Raw genomic sequence first — 16152 nt, 5'->3', positions numbered from 1 at the left:
ACTCTGGCAGCGCTGGAGAGGAGGAAGGCTCTAGCAGCGCTGGACAGGCGGGAACACCTGTAGGCAGAAGACTGAGAGACAGCCTGGTGCGGGGGGCTGCAACCGGAGACACCTGCCTCTGATTGAGAACCATACTAGGCTGAACTCAACACCCCAACATAGAAAAACACACAGACTGCCCACCCCAACTCACGCCCTGACCATACTAAATAAAGACAAAACAAAGGTAATAAAGGTCAGAACGTGACAATGGCACCATTCATTTTCCTTCAAAGTATTGTCAGCTGACTTCTCATTCAGTGGAGAGGGAAATGTCTAATCTGAAGAGGAGCTGCTATTACTCTTCAAGAAGAAGATTAAAGGCAACCCCAAGTTTGGAGAATTGAAAGACAAAATTAATTTAGATTTGTAAAGTATATGCAAAACTTTCACACGTGCATGAATTCCAACATGGTCATTTTAATACCACAACTCACCGTCGTCCTCCATGGTACGCGTATCATTTTTGTAAAGGTAACGTAATCTTTAAATTGAAGATTAAATCATCTTTAACACCAAATCATGACCCTTTACTGACTCTTGATTGGACACAAATGTTGTCTTGTTTCTTAAAGACTAGGAGGAGTGCAGGCATTAGTCAACCTGTTTTCCAAATTAGTTCATTTGAATAAAGACCCTTATTTAATGATTGGTGTGGACGGACCTAGTGTTCTGTAAAAGCAAGACTGACAAACGGAGGTGGTTTAGAACTACTCCCACATGATAAGAACCATGCCTGATGTTGAAAAACTTGTGTTAACATCCCAAGCTTATTCATTAAAAGGGCTTACCAAGAGAAACGTCTTAAGGGAGATGAATTAGTCGAGTTAGTCCTTTTGTACGTTTTTCCTGGTAAGCCCCTTTGATGGATTTCTGTCATTGTTGTCAAGCACCCCTCCTATTTTCCTTTGTTTGCTGTAGTGTGGAGGCCTACCTGAACTCACCCCAAGCTAATGCTTTAGCTCAGCAGGCATAATACTGTTTTGTGGCAGGCTATGTTTGTTTAATTGTTCGCTCCCTGTTACTTGGGTACAAGAGCAAGAAGAATTTACCAACATTTTTTCATATGACTTAAGGATAATAATGGCAGTGGAGGGTACTGCCTCTTTTTCACATTCCCAACCCACAGTACAGCTGGGAAACGGTACTTATCTCTGGGACTGGATGTGGAAGGAGGGGGGGGGGGCAAGGGGAGAGGGCACCTGAGGTGAATTTGACTCACACAGGACTGGGTTAATGCGCATTTTTGGCTCCTAGAACGGGGTTCACTTGGCTGGGTACACAGAAGCTCCATAGAATCAAGACATTGGTGTCAGCCTCAGGTTAAGTTTGAATGCTGTCTGATTACCACTGTTCGAATGAGCAGCCTGTTACCTACACACACACGCACTCACTGCACAGCACAGGAGGTTGGTGGCACCTTAATTGGGGAGTTTGAGCTCATAGTAATGGCTGGAACAGAATAAATGGAATGGTATGGAACTGATCAAACACCTGGTTTCCATGTTTGATACCATTCCAGCCATTATTATGAGCCGTCCTACCCTCAGCAAACTCCTGTGCTGCACCGTGGACAGACACACACACACAGTCACTGGGAGATGCTGGAGGAAATCTCCTCAGTTTTACGAAGCTCCTGCTAATCCCGCCGAGTTTAACACTGATTCTCATTCATCGCTGTGCTTACCTATAATTATACATTGCATATTTTTGGTATTAGCGAAGATATTACTCAAGTTTCCAAGTACAGTGTTTTCTGGCCTGTATAAGGGCTCCATTTCATTCTGTTTCAGTGCAGGCCCCACAGAATACTCACCAAAGCAGAAGTGTAATTCCACAAATAGTGTGTCTTTTGGGTAGTGTAATTTTGTCAAATTCTATTTAACCTAATTTTGACATTCTGTCATAAAGAGCACATGTATAACTTCATAACAAACATGTTTTCCCATCTCACGAAGTTTGATCTATGGGTAACAGGGTTGACGTGTTGAAAATGACCAAAAAGAGTAGAACCAGCTCATCTGCTTTTATGCTATGATTTTACTATTACATTTATTTAAGGAATAGTTTTACCATATTAAAATGACAGTTCAGTTGATGTTAGAGGGTGGACCTTAAACTTGAAGGGGACATACAGTACCAGTCAAAAGTTTGGACACAGCTACTCATTCAAGGGTTTTTCTTTATTTTGATTATTTTAAGACATCAACACTATGAAATAACAAATACGGAAATGTTAAATTTTTTAAATTTGAAATTGGTCCTTTATTTAAATAAGGCAAGTCAGTTAAGAACACACTTGTATTTACGATGACGGCCTACCCCGGCCAAACCTGGACGACGCTGGGCGAATTGTGCGCCGCCCTATGGGACTCCCAATTACAGACGGTTGTGATACAGCCTGGATTTGAAACAGGGACTGTAGTGACAACTCTTGCACTGAGATGCAGTGCCTTAGACCGCTGCGCCACTCGGGAGCCCCCAGAATCATGTAGTAACCAAAAAGGTGTTAAAAAAATCTAAATATACTTTGTATTTGAGATTCTTAAAAGTAGCCACCCTTTGCATTGATGACAGCTTTGGACAAATATGATTACAAGTAGGCAATTGCATTGGTTTTCTCTAATAGGGTTAGGGTTATTAATACAATTTAGTGAACTGGCCACCAGAGGCAGCACCTTCAACCCTTTCAAAGGCCCAATGCAGCTGTTTTTATTTCAATATTAAATCATTTCCAGGTAACAATTAAATACTTTCCTCTAATTGTTTTCTATTCAAGTCGTCAAAAGAAACAAAAATAGATTTTTGGCAAGAAACTTTTTGGCATTTCACAAGCAAAACCTTTGCTAGGACTGTCTGGGAGTGGTCTGAATGGGGAGGGATATGTAATCTGAAAACTAGATGTTATTGGCAGAAAGGTTTGGAAATCTTTGTTATTGGTCTCTATACAGTGCCTTCAGAAAGTATTCAGACCCCTTGACTTATTCAAAATCAAAAATCAGATCAAATAAAATGTATTTGTCACATACACATGGTTAGCAGATGTTAATGCGAGTGTAGCGAAATGCTTGTGCTTCTAGTTCCGACAATGCAGTAATAACCAACGAGTAATCTAACCTAACAATTCCAAAACTACTACATTATACACACAAGTGTAAAGGGATAAAGAATATGTACATAAAGATATATGAATGAGTGATGGTACAGAACGGCATAGGCAAGATGCAGTAGATAGTATCGAGTACAGTATATACATATACATATGAGATGAGTAATGTAGGGTATGTAAACATTATATTAAGTAGCATTGTTTAAAGTGGCTAGTGATATATTTTACATCAATTTCCATCAATTCCCATTATTAAAGTGGCTGGAGTTGAGTCAGTGTGTTGGCAGCAGCCACTCAATGTCAGTGGTGGCTGTTTAACAGTCTGAGGGCCTTGAGATAGAAGCTGTTTTTCAGTCTCTCGGTCCCTGCTTTGATGCACCTGTACTGACCTCGCCATCTGGATGTTATTCTACATTTTGTTACCATAGAGTCGTATTCTAAAATGGATTAAATTGTATTTTTTCCCTCATCAATCTCCACACAATACCCCATAATGACAAAGCAACAACAGGATTTTGATATATTACATAAGTATTGAGACTGTTTACTCAGTACTTTGTTGAGGCACCTTTGGCAGTGATTACAGCATCGAGTCTTCTTGGGTATGACGCTACAAGCTTGGCACACCTGTATTTGGGGAGTGTCTCCCATTCTTCACTGCAAATCCTCTCAAGCTCTATCAGGTTGGAAGGGAAGCGTTGCTTCACAGCTATTTTCAGGTCTCTCCAGAGATGTTCGATTGGGTTCAAGTCCGGTCTCTGGCTGGCCCACTCAAAGACATTCAGAAGCCACTACTGTGTTGTCTTGGCTGTGTGCTTAAGGTCATTGTCCTTTTGGAAGGTGAACCTTCGCCCCAGTCTGAGGTACTGAGTGCTCTGGAGCAGGTTTTCATCAATGATCTCTCTACACATTGCTCCGTTCATTTTTCCCTTGATCCTGACTAGTCTTCCAGTCCCTGCCTCTACAAAAACATCCCCACATTATGATGATGCCACCACCATGCTTCACCGTAAGGATGGTGCCAGGTTTCCTCCAGACGTGTTTCGTGGCATTCAAGCCAAAAAGTTCAATCTTTATTTCATCAGACCAGAGAATCTTGTTTCTCATGAAAGGTGCCTTTTGGCAAACTCCAAGTGGGCTGTCATGTGCCTTTTATTGAGGAGTGGCATCCGTCTGGCCACTCTACCATAAAGGCATCCTTGGTAGAGTGCTGCAGAGATGGTTGTCCTTCTGGAAGGTTCTCCCATCTCCACAAAGGAACTCTACAGCTCTGTCAGAGTGACCATCGGGTTCTTGGTCACCTCCCTGACCATGGCCCTTCTCCCCCGATTGCTCACTTTGGCTGGGCGGCCAGCTCTAGGGAAAGTATTGGTGGTTTCAAACTTCTTCCATTTAAGAATGATGGAGGCCACTGTGTTCTTGGGGACGTTTAATGCTGCAGACATTCTTTGGTACATTTCCCCAGATCTGTGCCTTGACACAATCCTGTCTCAGAGCTCTACGGTCAATTGCCTAGACCTCATGACTTGGTTTTTGCTGGGACCTTATATAGACAGGTGTGTGCCTTTTCAAATCATGTCCAAGTAATTGAATTTACCACAGGTGGACACCAGTCATGTTGTAGAAACACCTCAAGGATGATCAAAGGAAACAGAATGCACCTGAGCTCAATTTTGAGACTCGTAGCAAAGAGTCTGAATACTTATGTAAATAAGGAATTTTTGTTATTTATTTTTTATAAAATGTCAAGAAAATCAAATAATGTTTTCGCTTTGTCATTATCGGGTATTGTGTGTAAATTGCTGAGAATTTTATTTTATTTAATACATTTTAGAATAAGGCTGTAACATAACAAAATGTGGACAAAGTTATGGGGGCTGAATATTTTCCTAAGGCAAGCCACAACTCCACCCATGCAAAACCTGCTGATTAGAAGGTCCTGTGTACCAGGAAATAACACTGATCAATTTTCTTCACACTTTTACAATGTTATTTTAGGGATCTACCTCAATTAGTGTTACAAAATAGCATCTTACAATTACGATACTTTTACTACATTCATGTAAATGTCTTTCTTCGATCGAATTAAGGAAGTAATGTAAACATTTGATAAAAAACGGCACTTAACTGTAAGCCCATATAGATTGCCAAATATTTCAGATTTGTTTCTGATAAGGCCTCAAAAAGCATAATTGATTCCCCTGCAGTCCTATCCCTGATGTATTACACATACAGGCCTGCCATCTGGCATTTGTACAGGATTTAAGTTACTCTGCAGTGTAGCATTCAGGCCAAGTACCCTATAGACCTACATGTAAAGGTATACACAACATATAATAATGTAGCAATGTATTGCCCAATTATGAGTGCAATGTGCTTGGATAGTCACCTTAGGCAGCCATTTCTGCAGTCTGTCTTTTGGAACTTTCTTCACCTACTTTTCAAAGTCATACCCATTTAGGCATACCCATTATTTTCCATTTTAGACTTAGTTCTTTGTAATTTTGTTGCGTAGGATTCATAAATAAGAATATAAGAAGATTTCAATTTTAAAGCACAAGGCACACAGATTAAGTCTATTGCTGGACTAAAAAGCATGCTCAATGGAGAATCCAGGACTAGGCTTTATTTCTGTCATAATTGATCAAGTCAAGCTTAATTTATGAGATACTGGCCTAATTATTGCCTGCCTATTTACACCCTCCCAATTTGGACGTGAGACTCTGGACGTTTAGGTACCTTATCGGCATGCAAAAGGAAAACTGAAGGTGAAAAAAATAACTAAATATTTATGAACCATGTTGGTCAGGAATTTGTGAATTCTTTAAGTCAGAAGTCAGACACTGTAAAAAAATGCATTCTTCATTTTCAGACTGATGGATGGCTCTAATCAAAGATTTTCTAGATTTCCCCCCTCGGTCCTTGCCACCCGGAATCCTTGTGATGTCCCTACCCCATTAAAGTTGACATTTTAAACGTTTTAAGGGTTAGGTAATGGTTAAGGTTAGGGCAAGGATCAGAGTTTGGGGTAGGAACGTCCCAAGCATCCCGGATAGCACTGACCTTTCCCCGGCTGGTACATCTGTCGCTATAAAAAAACATCAACATCAACAGCAGTCAGCAGACGTGCCCCCTAGGAATGTATGATTAGTCTTTTGTTGTTCTGTATTATGATTGATGATGTATTGTCCCAGGAGTGAGCAGATATTGGGAGGTCATTGTTTGCAGAAGATGGGGCGCTGTGGAAGACAGGGAGAAATATTCCCCAAACAGCCTGGAGAGTTCAAGAAGTGACCATGTTGAGAACACAGCTTGTGTGTTTTACTAGAAGGAAGGTTGGGAAGGAAATATGTCTGAAGCTGTACGAGAGGAATCTGTATGATGTGGACGGAACATGAAATACTGAATGTGATGCGTTGCCTGTCAGGTGTTGAAAACATTATACTATATAGCACTATCTAGGTCATCACTGGACTGTGGTACAGTGGAGGCTGCTGAGGGGAGGATGGCTCATTTAAAAAACAAACATTATTTAACCTTTATTTAACTAGGCAAGTCAGTTAAGAACAAATTTTTATTTACAATGATGGCCTACCACGAGGCAAAAGGCCTCCTGTGGGGAGGGGAGCTAGGATTCAAAATAAAATATAATAATCATGGCTGGAATGGAGTAGGATCATACACAAAGACATGGTTTCCATGTGGTTGATATCATTCCATTGACTCTATTCCAGACATTGTTATGAGTCATCCTCCCATCAGCAGTCTCCACTGCTATAAAAGCTAGATGTAATCCAGACTCCAGCTCTATGAATATGTTGTGGAGCAGTCCGGACCTGCCAGGCGGCAAGAGCTAACAATGACATATTGGGTAAATCTTTAAGGACATAGGGGTACACATCCTACAAACGTAGGTGCTATTAGAGTGCTGGGAGCATGAACGGGATCTGAATAAAAGTTTTGGGTGGATAGGTAATGGCATGGAGAGAGAAATGGGACTGTTTGGTAAGAAGTTCAGCCCCTCCGTGGTTCTTCCTGCTATCCCACCTTGGTTGCTTCCTCAGCCAATGATAGTCCTAGGGTTGCTTTACAGGGTAAGAGCTGGTGAGGAAGGAGTAGATCCAGTAAATATTGGAAGTGAACATTTAAGAACTCAGTACTATGCTGTCTTGAATATATTCGCTGATGTACCTAAGGACCATAAAACAAGTGGCAGTGACAAAAAGAGCATCGGATAATTTATCCTTATACACAATGGAGTTGCTGGCCATACCCTTGCCTGCTGAGTGAGTGGATTACGCAAGGCTAGACAGGGTAGTCATCTGCTCTGACTCATGTGCAGCACTGATGAGCTTAAAGTCCTTTGTGTCTTGGAGCATAAAGGATGAATTGTATGACATTTTGCAGTGCCTGTTTAGGGTGAGACAGATGGGGGTATTTGTGACTTTAAGAACAGCGGTTTAAAACAGATGGTAAGAGTTGTAGAACAGGAAGGGAAAGGGAAGACACATGTATAAGATCAAGGAAAAGGTGGGGGCAGGGAGGTCCTCAGGTTGACAGAGAGGGGAAGCAAGTGTAATTACAAGGCTGAGACTGGGACACACAAGGCTCAACAGTACTGAAATTGGTAGGAAAACATCTGACTGGGAGGTGTGATCACTCTCAGGAGGAGATGGAGACAATATGCAGAAAGAGAGGCTTCTGTGCAAGGCAGAGATCAACATGCGAGCTGTATAAGTGAGAGAGAGCAAGCACGTCCAGAGAAGGAGGGACAACAAACTGATCCAGAGAGTGAAGGATAACAAACAGATCCAGAGAGGGAGGGATAACAAACAGATCCAGAGAGGGAGGGATAACAAACAGATCCAGAGAGGGAGGGATAACATACAGATCCAGAGAGGGAGGGATAACATACAGATCCAGAGAGGGAGGGATAACAAACAGATCCAGAGAGGGAGGGACAACAAACAGATCCAGAGAGGGAGGGATAACAAACAGATCCTGGGAGGGAGGGATAACATACAGACCCAGAGAGGGAGGTATAACAAACAGATCCAGAGAGGGAGGGATAACAAACAGATCCAGAGAGGGAGGTATAACAAACAGATCCAGAGAGGGAGGTATAACAAACAGATCCAGAGAGGGAGGGACAACAAACAGATCCAGAGAGGGAGGGATAACATACAGATCCAGAGAGGGAGGGATAACAAACAGATCCAGAGAGGGAGGGATAACAAACAGATCCAGAGAGGGAGGGATAACAAACAGATCCAGAGAGGGAGGGATAACATACAGATCCAGAGAGGGAGGGATAACAAACAGATCCAGAGAGGGAGGGACAACGAACAGATCCAGAGAGGGAGGGATAACATACAGATCCAGAGAGGGAGGGATAACATACAGATCCAGAGAGGGAGGGATAACAAACAGATCCAGAGAGGGAGGGATAACAAACAGATCCAGAGAGGGAGGGATAACAAACAGATCCAGAGAGGGAGGGATAACAAACAGATCCAGAGAGGGAGGGATAACATACAGATCCAGAGAGGGTGGGATAACATACAGATCCAGAGAGGGAGGGATAACAAACAGATCCAGAGAGGGAGGGACAACAAACAGATCCAGAGAGGGAGGGATAACAAACAGATCCAGAGAGGGAGGGATAACAAACAGACCCTGAGAGGGAGGGATAACAAACAGATCCAGAGAGGGAGGGATAACAAACAGATCCAGAGAGGGAGGGACAACAAACAGCAACAAACAGATCCAGAGAGGGAGGGACAACAAACAGATCCAGAGAGGGAGGGACAACAAACAGATCCAGAGAGGGAGGGATAACATACAGATCCAGAGAGGGAGGGATAACAAACAGATCCAGAGAGGGAGGGATAACAAACAGATCCTGAGAGGGAGGGATAACAAACAGATCCAGAGAGGGAGGGACAACAAACAGCAACAAACAGATCCAGAGAGGGAGGGATAACAAACAGACCCTGAGAGGGAGGGACAACAAACAGCAACAAACAGATCCAGAGAGGGAGGGACAACAAACAAATCCAGAGAGGGAGGGACAACAAACAGATCCAGAGAGGGAGGGATAACAAACAGACCCTGAGAGGGAGGGACAACAAACAGATCCAGAGAGGGAGGGACAACAAACAGATCCAGAGAGGGAGGGACAACAAACAGATCCTGAGAGGGAGGGACAACAAACAGATCCAGAGAGGGAGGGATAACAAACAGATCCAGAGAGGGAGGGATAACAAACAGATCCAGAGAGGGAGGGATAACATACAGATCCAGAGAGGGTGGGATAACATACAGATCCAGAGAGGGAGGGATAACAAACAGATCCAGAGAGGGAGGGATAACAAACAGATCCAGAGAGGGAGGGATAACAAACAGATCCAGAGAGGGAGGGATAACATACAGATCCAGAGAGGGAGGGATAACAAACAGATCCTGAGAGGGAGGGACAACAAACAGATCCAGAGAGGGAGGGATAACAAACAGATCCAGAGAGGGAGGGATAACAAACAGATCCAGAGAGGGAGGGATAACAAACAGATCCAGAGAGGGAGGGATAACAAACAGATCCAGAGAGGGAGGGATAACAAACAGATCCAGAGAGGGAGGGATAACAAACAGATCCAGAGAGGGAGGGATAACAAACAGACCCTGAGAGGGAGGGATAACAAACAGATCCAGAGAGGGAGGGACAACAAACAGATCCAGAGAGGGAGGGATAACAAACAGATCCAGAGAGGGAGGGATAACATACAGATCCAGAGAGGGAGGGATAACAAACAGATCCAGAGAGGGAGGGATAACAAACAGATCCAGAGAGGGAGGGACAACAAACAGATCCAGAGAGGGAGGGACAACAAACAGATCCAGAGAGGGAGGGATAACATACAGATCCAGAGAGGGAGGGATAACAAACAGATCCAGAGAGGGAGGGATAACAAACAGATCCAGAGAGGGAGGGATAACAAACAGATCCAGAGAGGGAGGGATAACATACAGATCCAGAGAGGGAGGGATAACAAACAGATCCAGAGAGGGAGGGATAACATACAGATCCAGAGAGGGAGGGATAACAAACAGATCCAGAGAGGGAGGGATAACACAGACAGATCCAGAGAGGGAGGATAACAAACAGATAACAAACAGATCCAGAGAGGGAGGGACAACAAACAGATCCAGAGAGGGAGGGACAACAAACAGATGAGAGGGAGGGACAACAAACAGCAACAAACAGAGAGAGGGAGGGATAACAAACAGCAACAAAAGATCCAGAGAGGGAGGGACAAACCAGAGAGGGAGGGATAACAAACAGATCCAGAGAGGGAGGGATAACAAACAGACCCTGAGAGGGAGGGACAACAAACAGCAACAAACAGATCCAGAGAGGGAGGGACAACAAACAGATCCAGAGAGAGAGGGACAACAAACAGATCCAGAGAGGGAGGGACAACAAACAGATCCAGAAAGGGAGGGATAACATACAGAACCAGAGAGGGAGGGACAACATGACTTCCGGCGCCGACAGAGATGGCCGCCTCGCTTCGCGTTCCCAGGAAACTATGCAGTTTTTTGTTTTTTTTACATGTTATTTCTTACATTGGTACCCCAGGTCATCTTAGGTTTCATTACATACAGTCGAGAAGAACTACTGAACATAAGAGCAGCGTCAACTCACCATCAGTACGACCATGAATATGACTTTTGCAAAGCGGATCCTGTGTTCTGCCTTTCACCCAGGACAGCGGAATGGATCCCAGCCGGCGACCCAAAAAAACGACTTCGTAAAAGGGGGAAACGGAGCGGTCTTCTGGTCAGACTCCGGAGACGGGCACATCGTGCACCACTCCCTAGCATTCTTCTCGCCAATGTCCAGTCTCTTGACAACAAGGTTGATGAAATCCGAGCAAGGGTAGCATTCCAGAGGGACATCAGAGACTGTAACGTTCTTTGCTTCACGGAAACATGGCTCACTGGAGAGACGCTATCGGAGTCGGTGCAGCCAGCTAGTTTCTCCACGCATCGCGCCGACAGAAACAAACATCTTTCTGGTAAGAAGAGGGGCGTATGCTTCATGGTTAACGTGACGTGGTGTGGCCACAACAACATACAGGAACTCAAGTCCTTCTGTTCACCTGATTTTAGAATTCCTCACAATCAAATGTCGACCGCATTATCTACCAAGGGAATTCTCTTCGATTATAATCACAGCCGTATATATTCTCCCCCAAGCAGACACATCGATGGCTCTGAACAAACTTTATTTGACTCTTTGCAAACTGGAATCCACACATCCTGAGGCTGCATTCATTGTAGCTGGGGATTTTAACAAGGCTAATCTGAAAACAAGACTCCCTAAATTTTATCAGCATATCGATTGCGCAACCAGGGCTGGTAAAACCTTGGATCATTGCTATTCTAACTTCCGCGACGCATATAAGGCCCTGCCCCGCTCTCCTTTCGGAAAAGCTGACCACGACTCCATTTTGATGACACCTGCCTACAGACAGAAACTAAAACAAGAAGCTCCCGCGCTGAGGTCTGTTAAACTCTGGTCCGACCAATCTGATTCCACACTCCAAGACTGCTTCCATCACGTGGACTGGGATATGTTTCGTATTGCGTCAGACAACAACATTGATGAATACGCTGATTCGGTGAGCGAGTTCATTAGAACGTGCGTTGAAGATGTCGTTCCCATAGCAACGATTAAAACATTCCCAAACCAGAAACCGTGGATTGATGGCAGCATTCGCATGAAACTGAAAGCGCGAACCACTGCTTTTAATCAGGGCAAGGTGACCGGAAACATGACCGAATACAAACAGTGTAACTATTCCCTCCGCAAGGCAATCAAACAAGCTAAGAGTCAGTATAGAGACAAAGTAGAATCTCAATTCAATGGCTCAGACACAAGAGGTATGTGGCAGGGTCTACAGTCAATCACGGATTACAAAAAGAAAACCAGCCCCGTCACGGACCAGGATGTCTTGCTCCCAGGCAGACTAAATAACCGTTTTGCCCTCTTTGAGGACAACACAGTGCCACTGACACGGCCCGCAACTAAAACATGCGGACTCTCCTTCACTGCTGCCGACGTGAGGAAAACATTTAAACGTGTCAACCCTCGCAAGGCTGCAGGCCCAGACGGCATCCCCAGCCGCGCCCTCAGAGCATGCGCAGACCAGCTGGCTGGTGTGTTTACGGACATATTCAATCAATCCCTATCCCAGTCTGTTGTTCCCACATGCTTCAAGAGGGCCACCATTGTTCCTGTTCCCAAGAAAGCTACGGTAATTGAGCTAAACGACTACCGCCCCGTAGCACTCACTTCCGTCATCATGAAGTGCTTTGAGAGACTAGTCAAGGACCATATCACCTCCACCCTACCTGACACCCTAGACCCACTCCAATTTGCTTACCGCCCAAATAGGTCCACAGACGATGCAATCTCAACCACACTGCACACTGCCCTAACACATCTGGACAAGAGGAATACCTATGTGAGAATGCTGTTCATCGACGACAGCTCGGCATTTAACACCACCTTCCAAGCTCGTCATCAAGCTCGAGACCCTGGGTCTCGACCCCCCCCCTGTGCAACTGGGTGCTGGACTTCCTGACAGGCCGCCCCCAGGTGGTGAGTGTAGGCAACAACATCTCCACCCCGCTGATCCTCAACACTGGGGCCCCACAAGGGTGCGTTCTGAGCCCTCTCCTGTAATCCCTGTTCACCCACGACTGCGTGGCCACGCACGCCTCCAACTCAATCATCAAGTTTGCGGACGACACAACAGTGGTAGGCTTGATTACCAACAACGACGAGATGGCCTACAGGGAGGAGGTGAGGGCCCTCGGGGTGTGGTGTCAGGAAAATAACCTCACACTCAACGTCAACAAAACTAAGGAGATGATTGTGGACTTCAGGAAACAGCAGAGGGAACACCCCCCCTATCCACATCGATGGAACAGTAGTGGAGAGGGTAGTAAGTTTTAAGTTCCTCAGCGTACACATCACAGACAAACTGAATTGGTCCACCCACACAGACAGCATCGTGAAGAAGGCGCAGCAGCGCCTCTTCAACCTCAGGAGGCTGAAGAAATTCGGCTTGTCACCAAAAGCACTCACAAACTTCTACAGATGCACAATCGAGAGCATCCTGTCGGGCTGTATCACCGCCTGGTACGGCAACTGCTCCGCCCACAACCGTAAGGCTCTCCAGAGGGTAGTGAGGTCTGCACAACGCATCACCGGGGGCAAACTACCTGCCCTCCAGGACACCTACACCACCCGATGTCACAGGAAGGCCATAAAGATCATCAAGGACAACAACCACCCGAGCCACTGCCTGTTCACCCCGCTATCATCCAGAAGGCGAGGTCAGTACAGGTGCATCAAAGCTGGGACCGAGAGACTGAAAAACAGCTTCTATCTCAAGGCCATCAGACTGTTAAACAGCCACCACTAACATTGAGTGGCTGCTGCCAACACACTGACTCAACTCCAGCCACTTTAATAATGGGAATTGATGGGAAATGATGTAAAATATATCACTAGCCACTTTAAACAATGCTACCTAATATAATGTTTACATACCCTACATTATTCATCTCATATGTATATGTATATACTGTACTCTATATAATCTACTGCATCTTTATGTAATACATGTATCACTAGCCACTTTAACTATGCCACTTTGTTTACATACTCATCTCATATGTATATACTGCACTCAATACCATCTACTGTATCTTGCCCATGCCGCTCTGTACCATCACTCATTCATATATCTTTATGTACATATTCTTTATCCCCTTACACTTGTGTCTATAAGGTAGTAGTTTTGGAATTGCTAGCTAGATTACTTGTTGGCTATTACTGCATTCTCTGAACTAGAAGCACAAGCATTTCGCTACACTCGCATTAACATCTGCTAACCATGTGTAGGTGACAAATAACATTTTATTTGATTTGATTTGAACAAGCAACTCCTTCCAGTAATGAGAGCGATTTAGGTGAAAGACACTGGGCCCAGACAAGTGAAGCTGAATAGGGTACACAGGAAAGGGCATTTCAGCACTGCTGGTTTGAGAAATGCAATTGGGTAGAGTACTCTGTCCACAAAAACACAGCTTTCTGCTTTCAATGTAGAGTTTTTGGCAAAAACATTCAATTTGATTATTTAAAAAATTTGAAAAAAGCTTTGTTTATCTTCGGTAAACATGAGATGGCACAAACATACAGCGAAAGTGTTGTGGCATGGCAAAGAAACCAGGTAACTAGCAGTCATGGGAACATTGCTCAGATTTTAACATCTGCCTATGCTAGTGATGTTGCAGAGAGAAGGGAGTATCTGAGGAGAATTGTTGCGGTCACCTCAATGTTAGGAAGATAGGGTGCAATACTCCATCAAATGTGACGTATCTCTCTCCAGAATCTCAGAATGACATGATCGAATGCTGTGCTCAAGAGATTACGGACACCATAGTCTCTGAGATGTCAAAGTCTGGAATGTATACCATTATGGTGGATGAGGCCAGGGATGGGCGGCCTGAACAGTTGGCTCTGTGTGTTAGGTATGTGACAGAGAGGACAGTTAAGGAGCTTAATTTGGCGTTGTGTCATACTTGCAGGGCTATTGTGGAGACTGCTGAGTTTTTCAGTTTCTTGGAGAATGTGTATTTGTTTTCGAGTCATGATGGTGCAGCTGTCATGAGTGGCTCCAAAGGAGTTGTGCAAGCACATTTCAGAGTGCTGCATCCGGAGGCAGTTTATATACATTGCTATGCTCATGAGCTTATTTTGGTGTTGTGTCATACTTGCAGGGCTATTCCGGAGGCTGCTGAGTTTTTCAGTTTCTTGGAGAATGTGTATTCGTTTTTCAGAACATCCCTAGTTAACCACCACAAGTTCAAAGAAGCTCAGTCCAAACTTGGAAAAGCATCAGCTGAACTTGTACAGCTCTCAAACACTCGCTGGGCATGCCAGCTGTGTTCCATGAATGCAGTCCTTGACACTTTAACTGCTATTTTTGATTGTCTATCTGCCATTCTATCCACCATGGTTGTTGGTCTGAGAGCAAAACTTCATAAGTTCTTCACTGTGTATTTGCTATTGATGTTTCAGTCCCTTTCTATAACTGAGGGACGACACAAGTTCCTCCAGAAAGAGACTGTAGACCTGGCAGAAGCTTGTTTCGGCAAACAAGCTGTATGTGACACACTGAAGGGCAAATGCACAGATGCATTTGCCATAGAACCTTATGACAGAACCAAAACACTCTGTGAAATTCACAATATTCCAGAGGCAGATGCTTCAAGAAAGCGCAAACATAAGAACATTTGAGATTTTGTGGTGGAGACCTTGGGTTTCGGGACAGAATTGTCACGTTCCCAAACAATGAAAACAAGGTTGTTGCTCCCCTGCTTGGACAGGATGGTTTGTGAGCTTGACCAGTGATACAGGCATGCAGCCCCAACTCAAATAACTTCCTAGATACATCATGCTTAACTGAGTTTACCAAGCACTACAGTATTGATGTTAAAACAGAAGAGATGTTGGTGGCCAGAAACTTTCTAGGCCGGAAAAGAGAGAGTGGATGTCCTCCAAAAGATATGCTAGCTGTGCATAGCCTCCTGGATGATGACATGTTTCCTTCTCGGAAGGAAATCATTCAGGTTGCCCTCACAATTATTGTGAGCATCTGCACTCTTGGTTGCGTAAGAAAATGGGTCAAACAAGTCTTGCAGCCATGTCAATTGAGGGTGAAGTGCTTGGGCCACTAAGCCACAGTAGTGTCATTGACTGCTTTGCCACCTTTAAAAATAGGTACACTTTGATGCGTCCACCAACATAATAAGCATTAAAAGAAAGAAGCAGGAGAAGCAGTTCTGTAATATAGGTTGTCAGATTTTATTCCTAATTATTTTTCAGTTTTTATTTATTTTATTGAGCTCATTAGTTTAATTAATTTGTA

The sequence above is a fragment of the Oncorhynchus keta genome, chromosome 21, assembly GCF_023373465.1.
Source record: "Oncorhynchus keta strain PuntledgeMale-10-30-2019 chromosome 21, Oket_V2, whole genome shotgun sequence".
NCBI lineage: Eukaryota > Metazoa > Chordata > Actinopteri > Salmoniformes > Salmonidae > Oncorhynchus > Oncorhynchus keta.
This window is presented reverse-complemented; position numbering follows the sequence as displayed.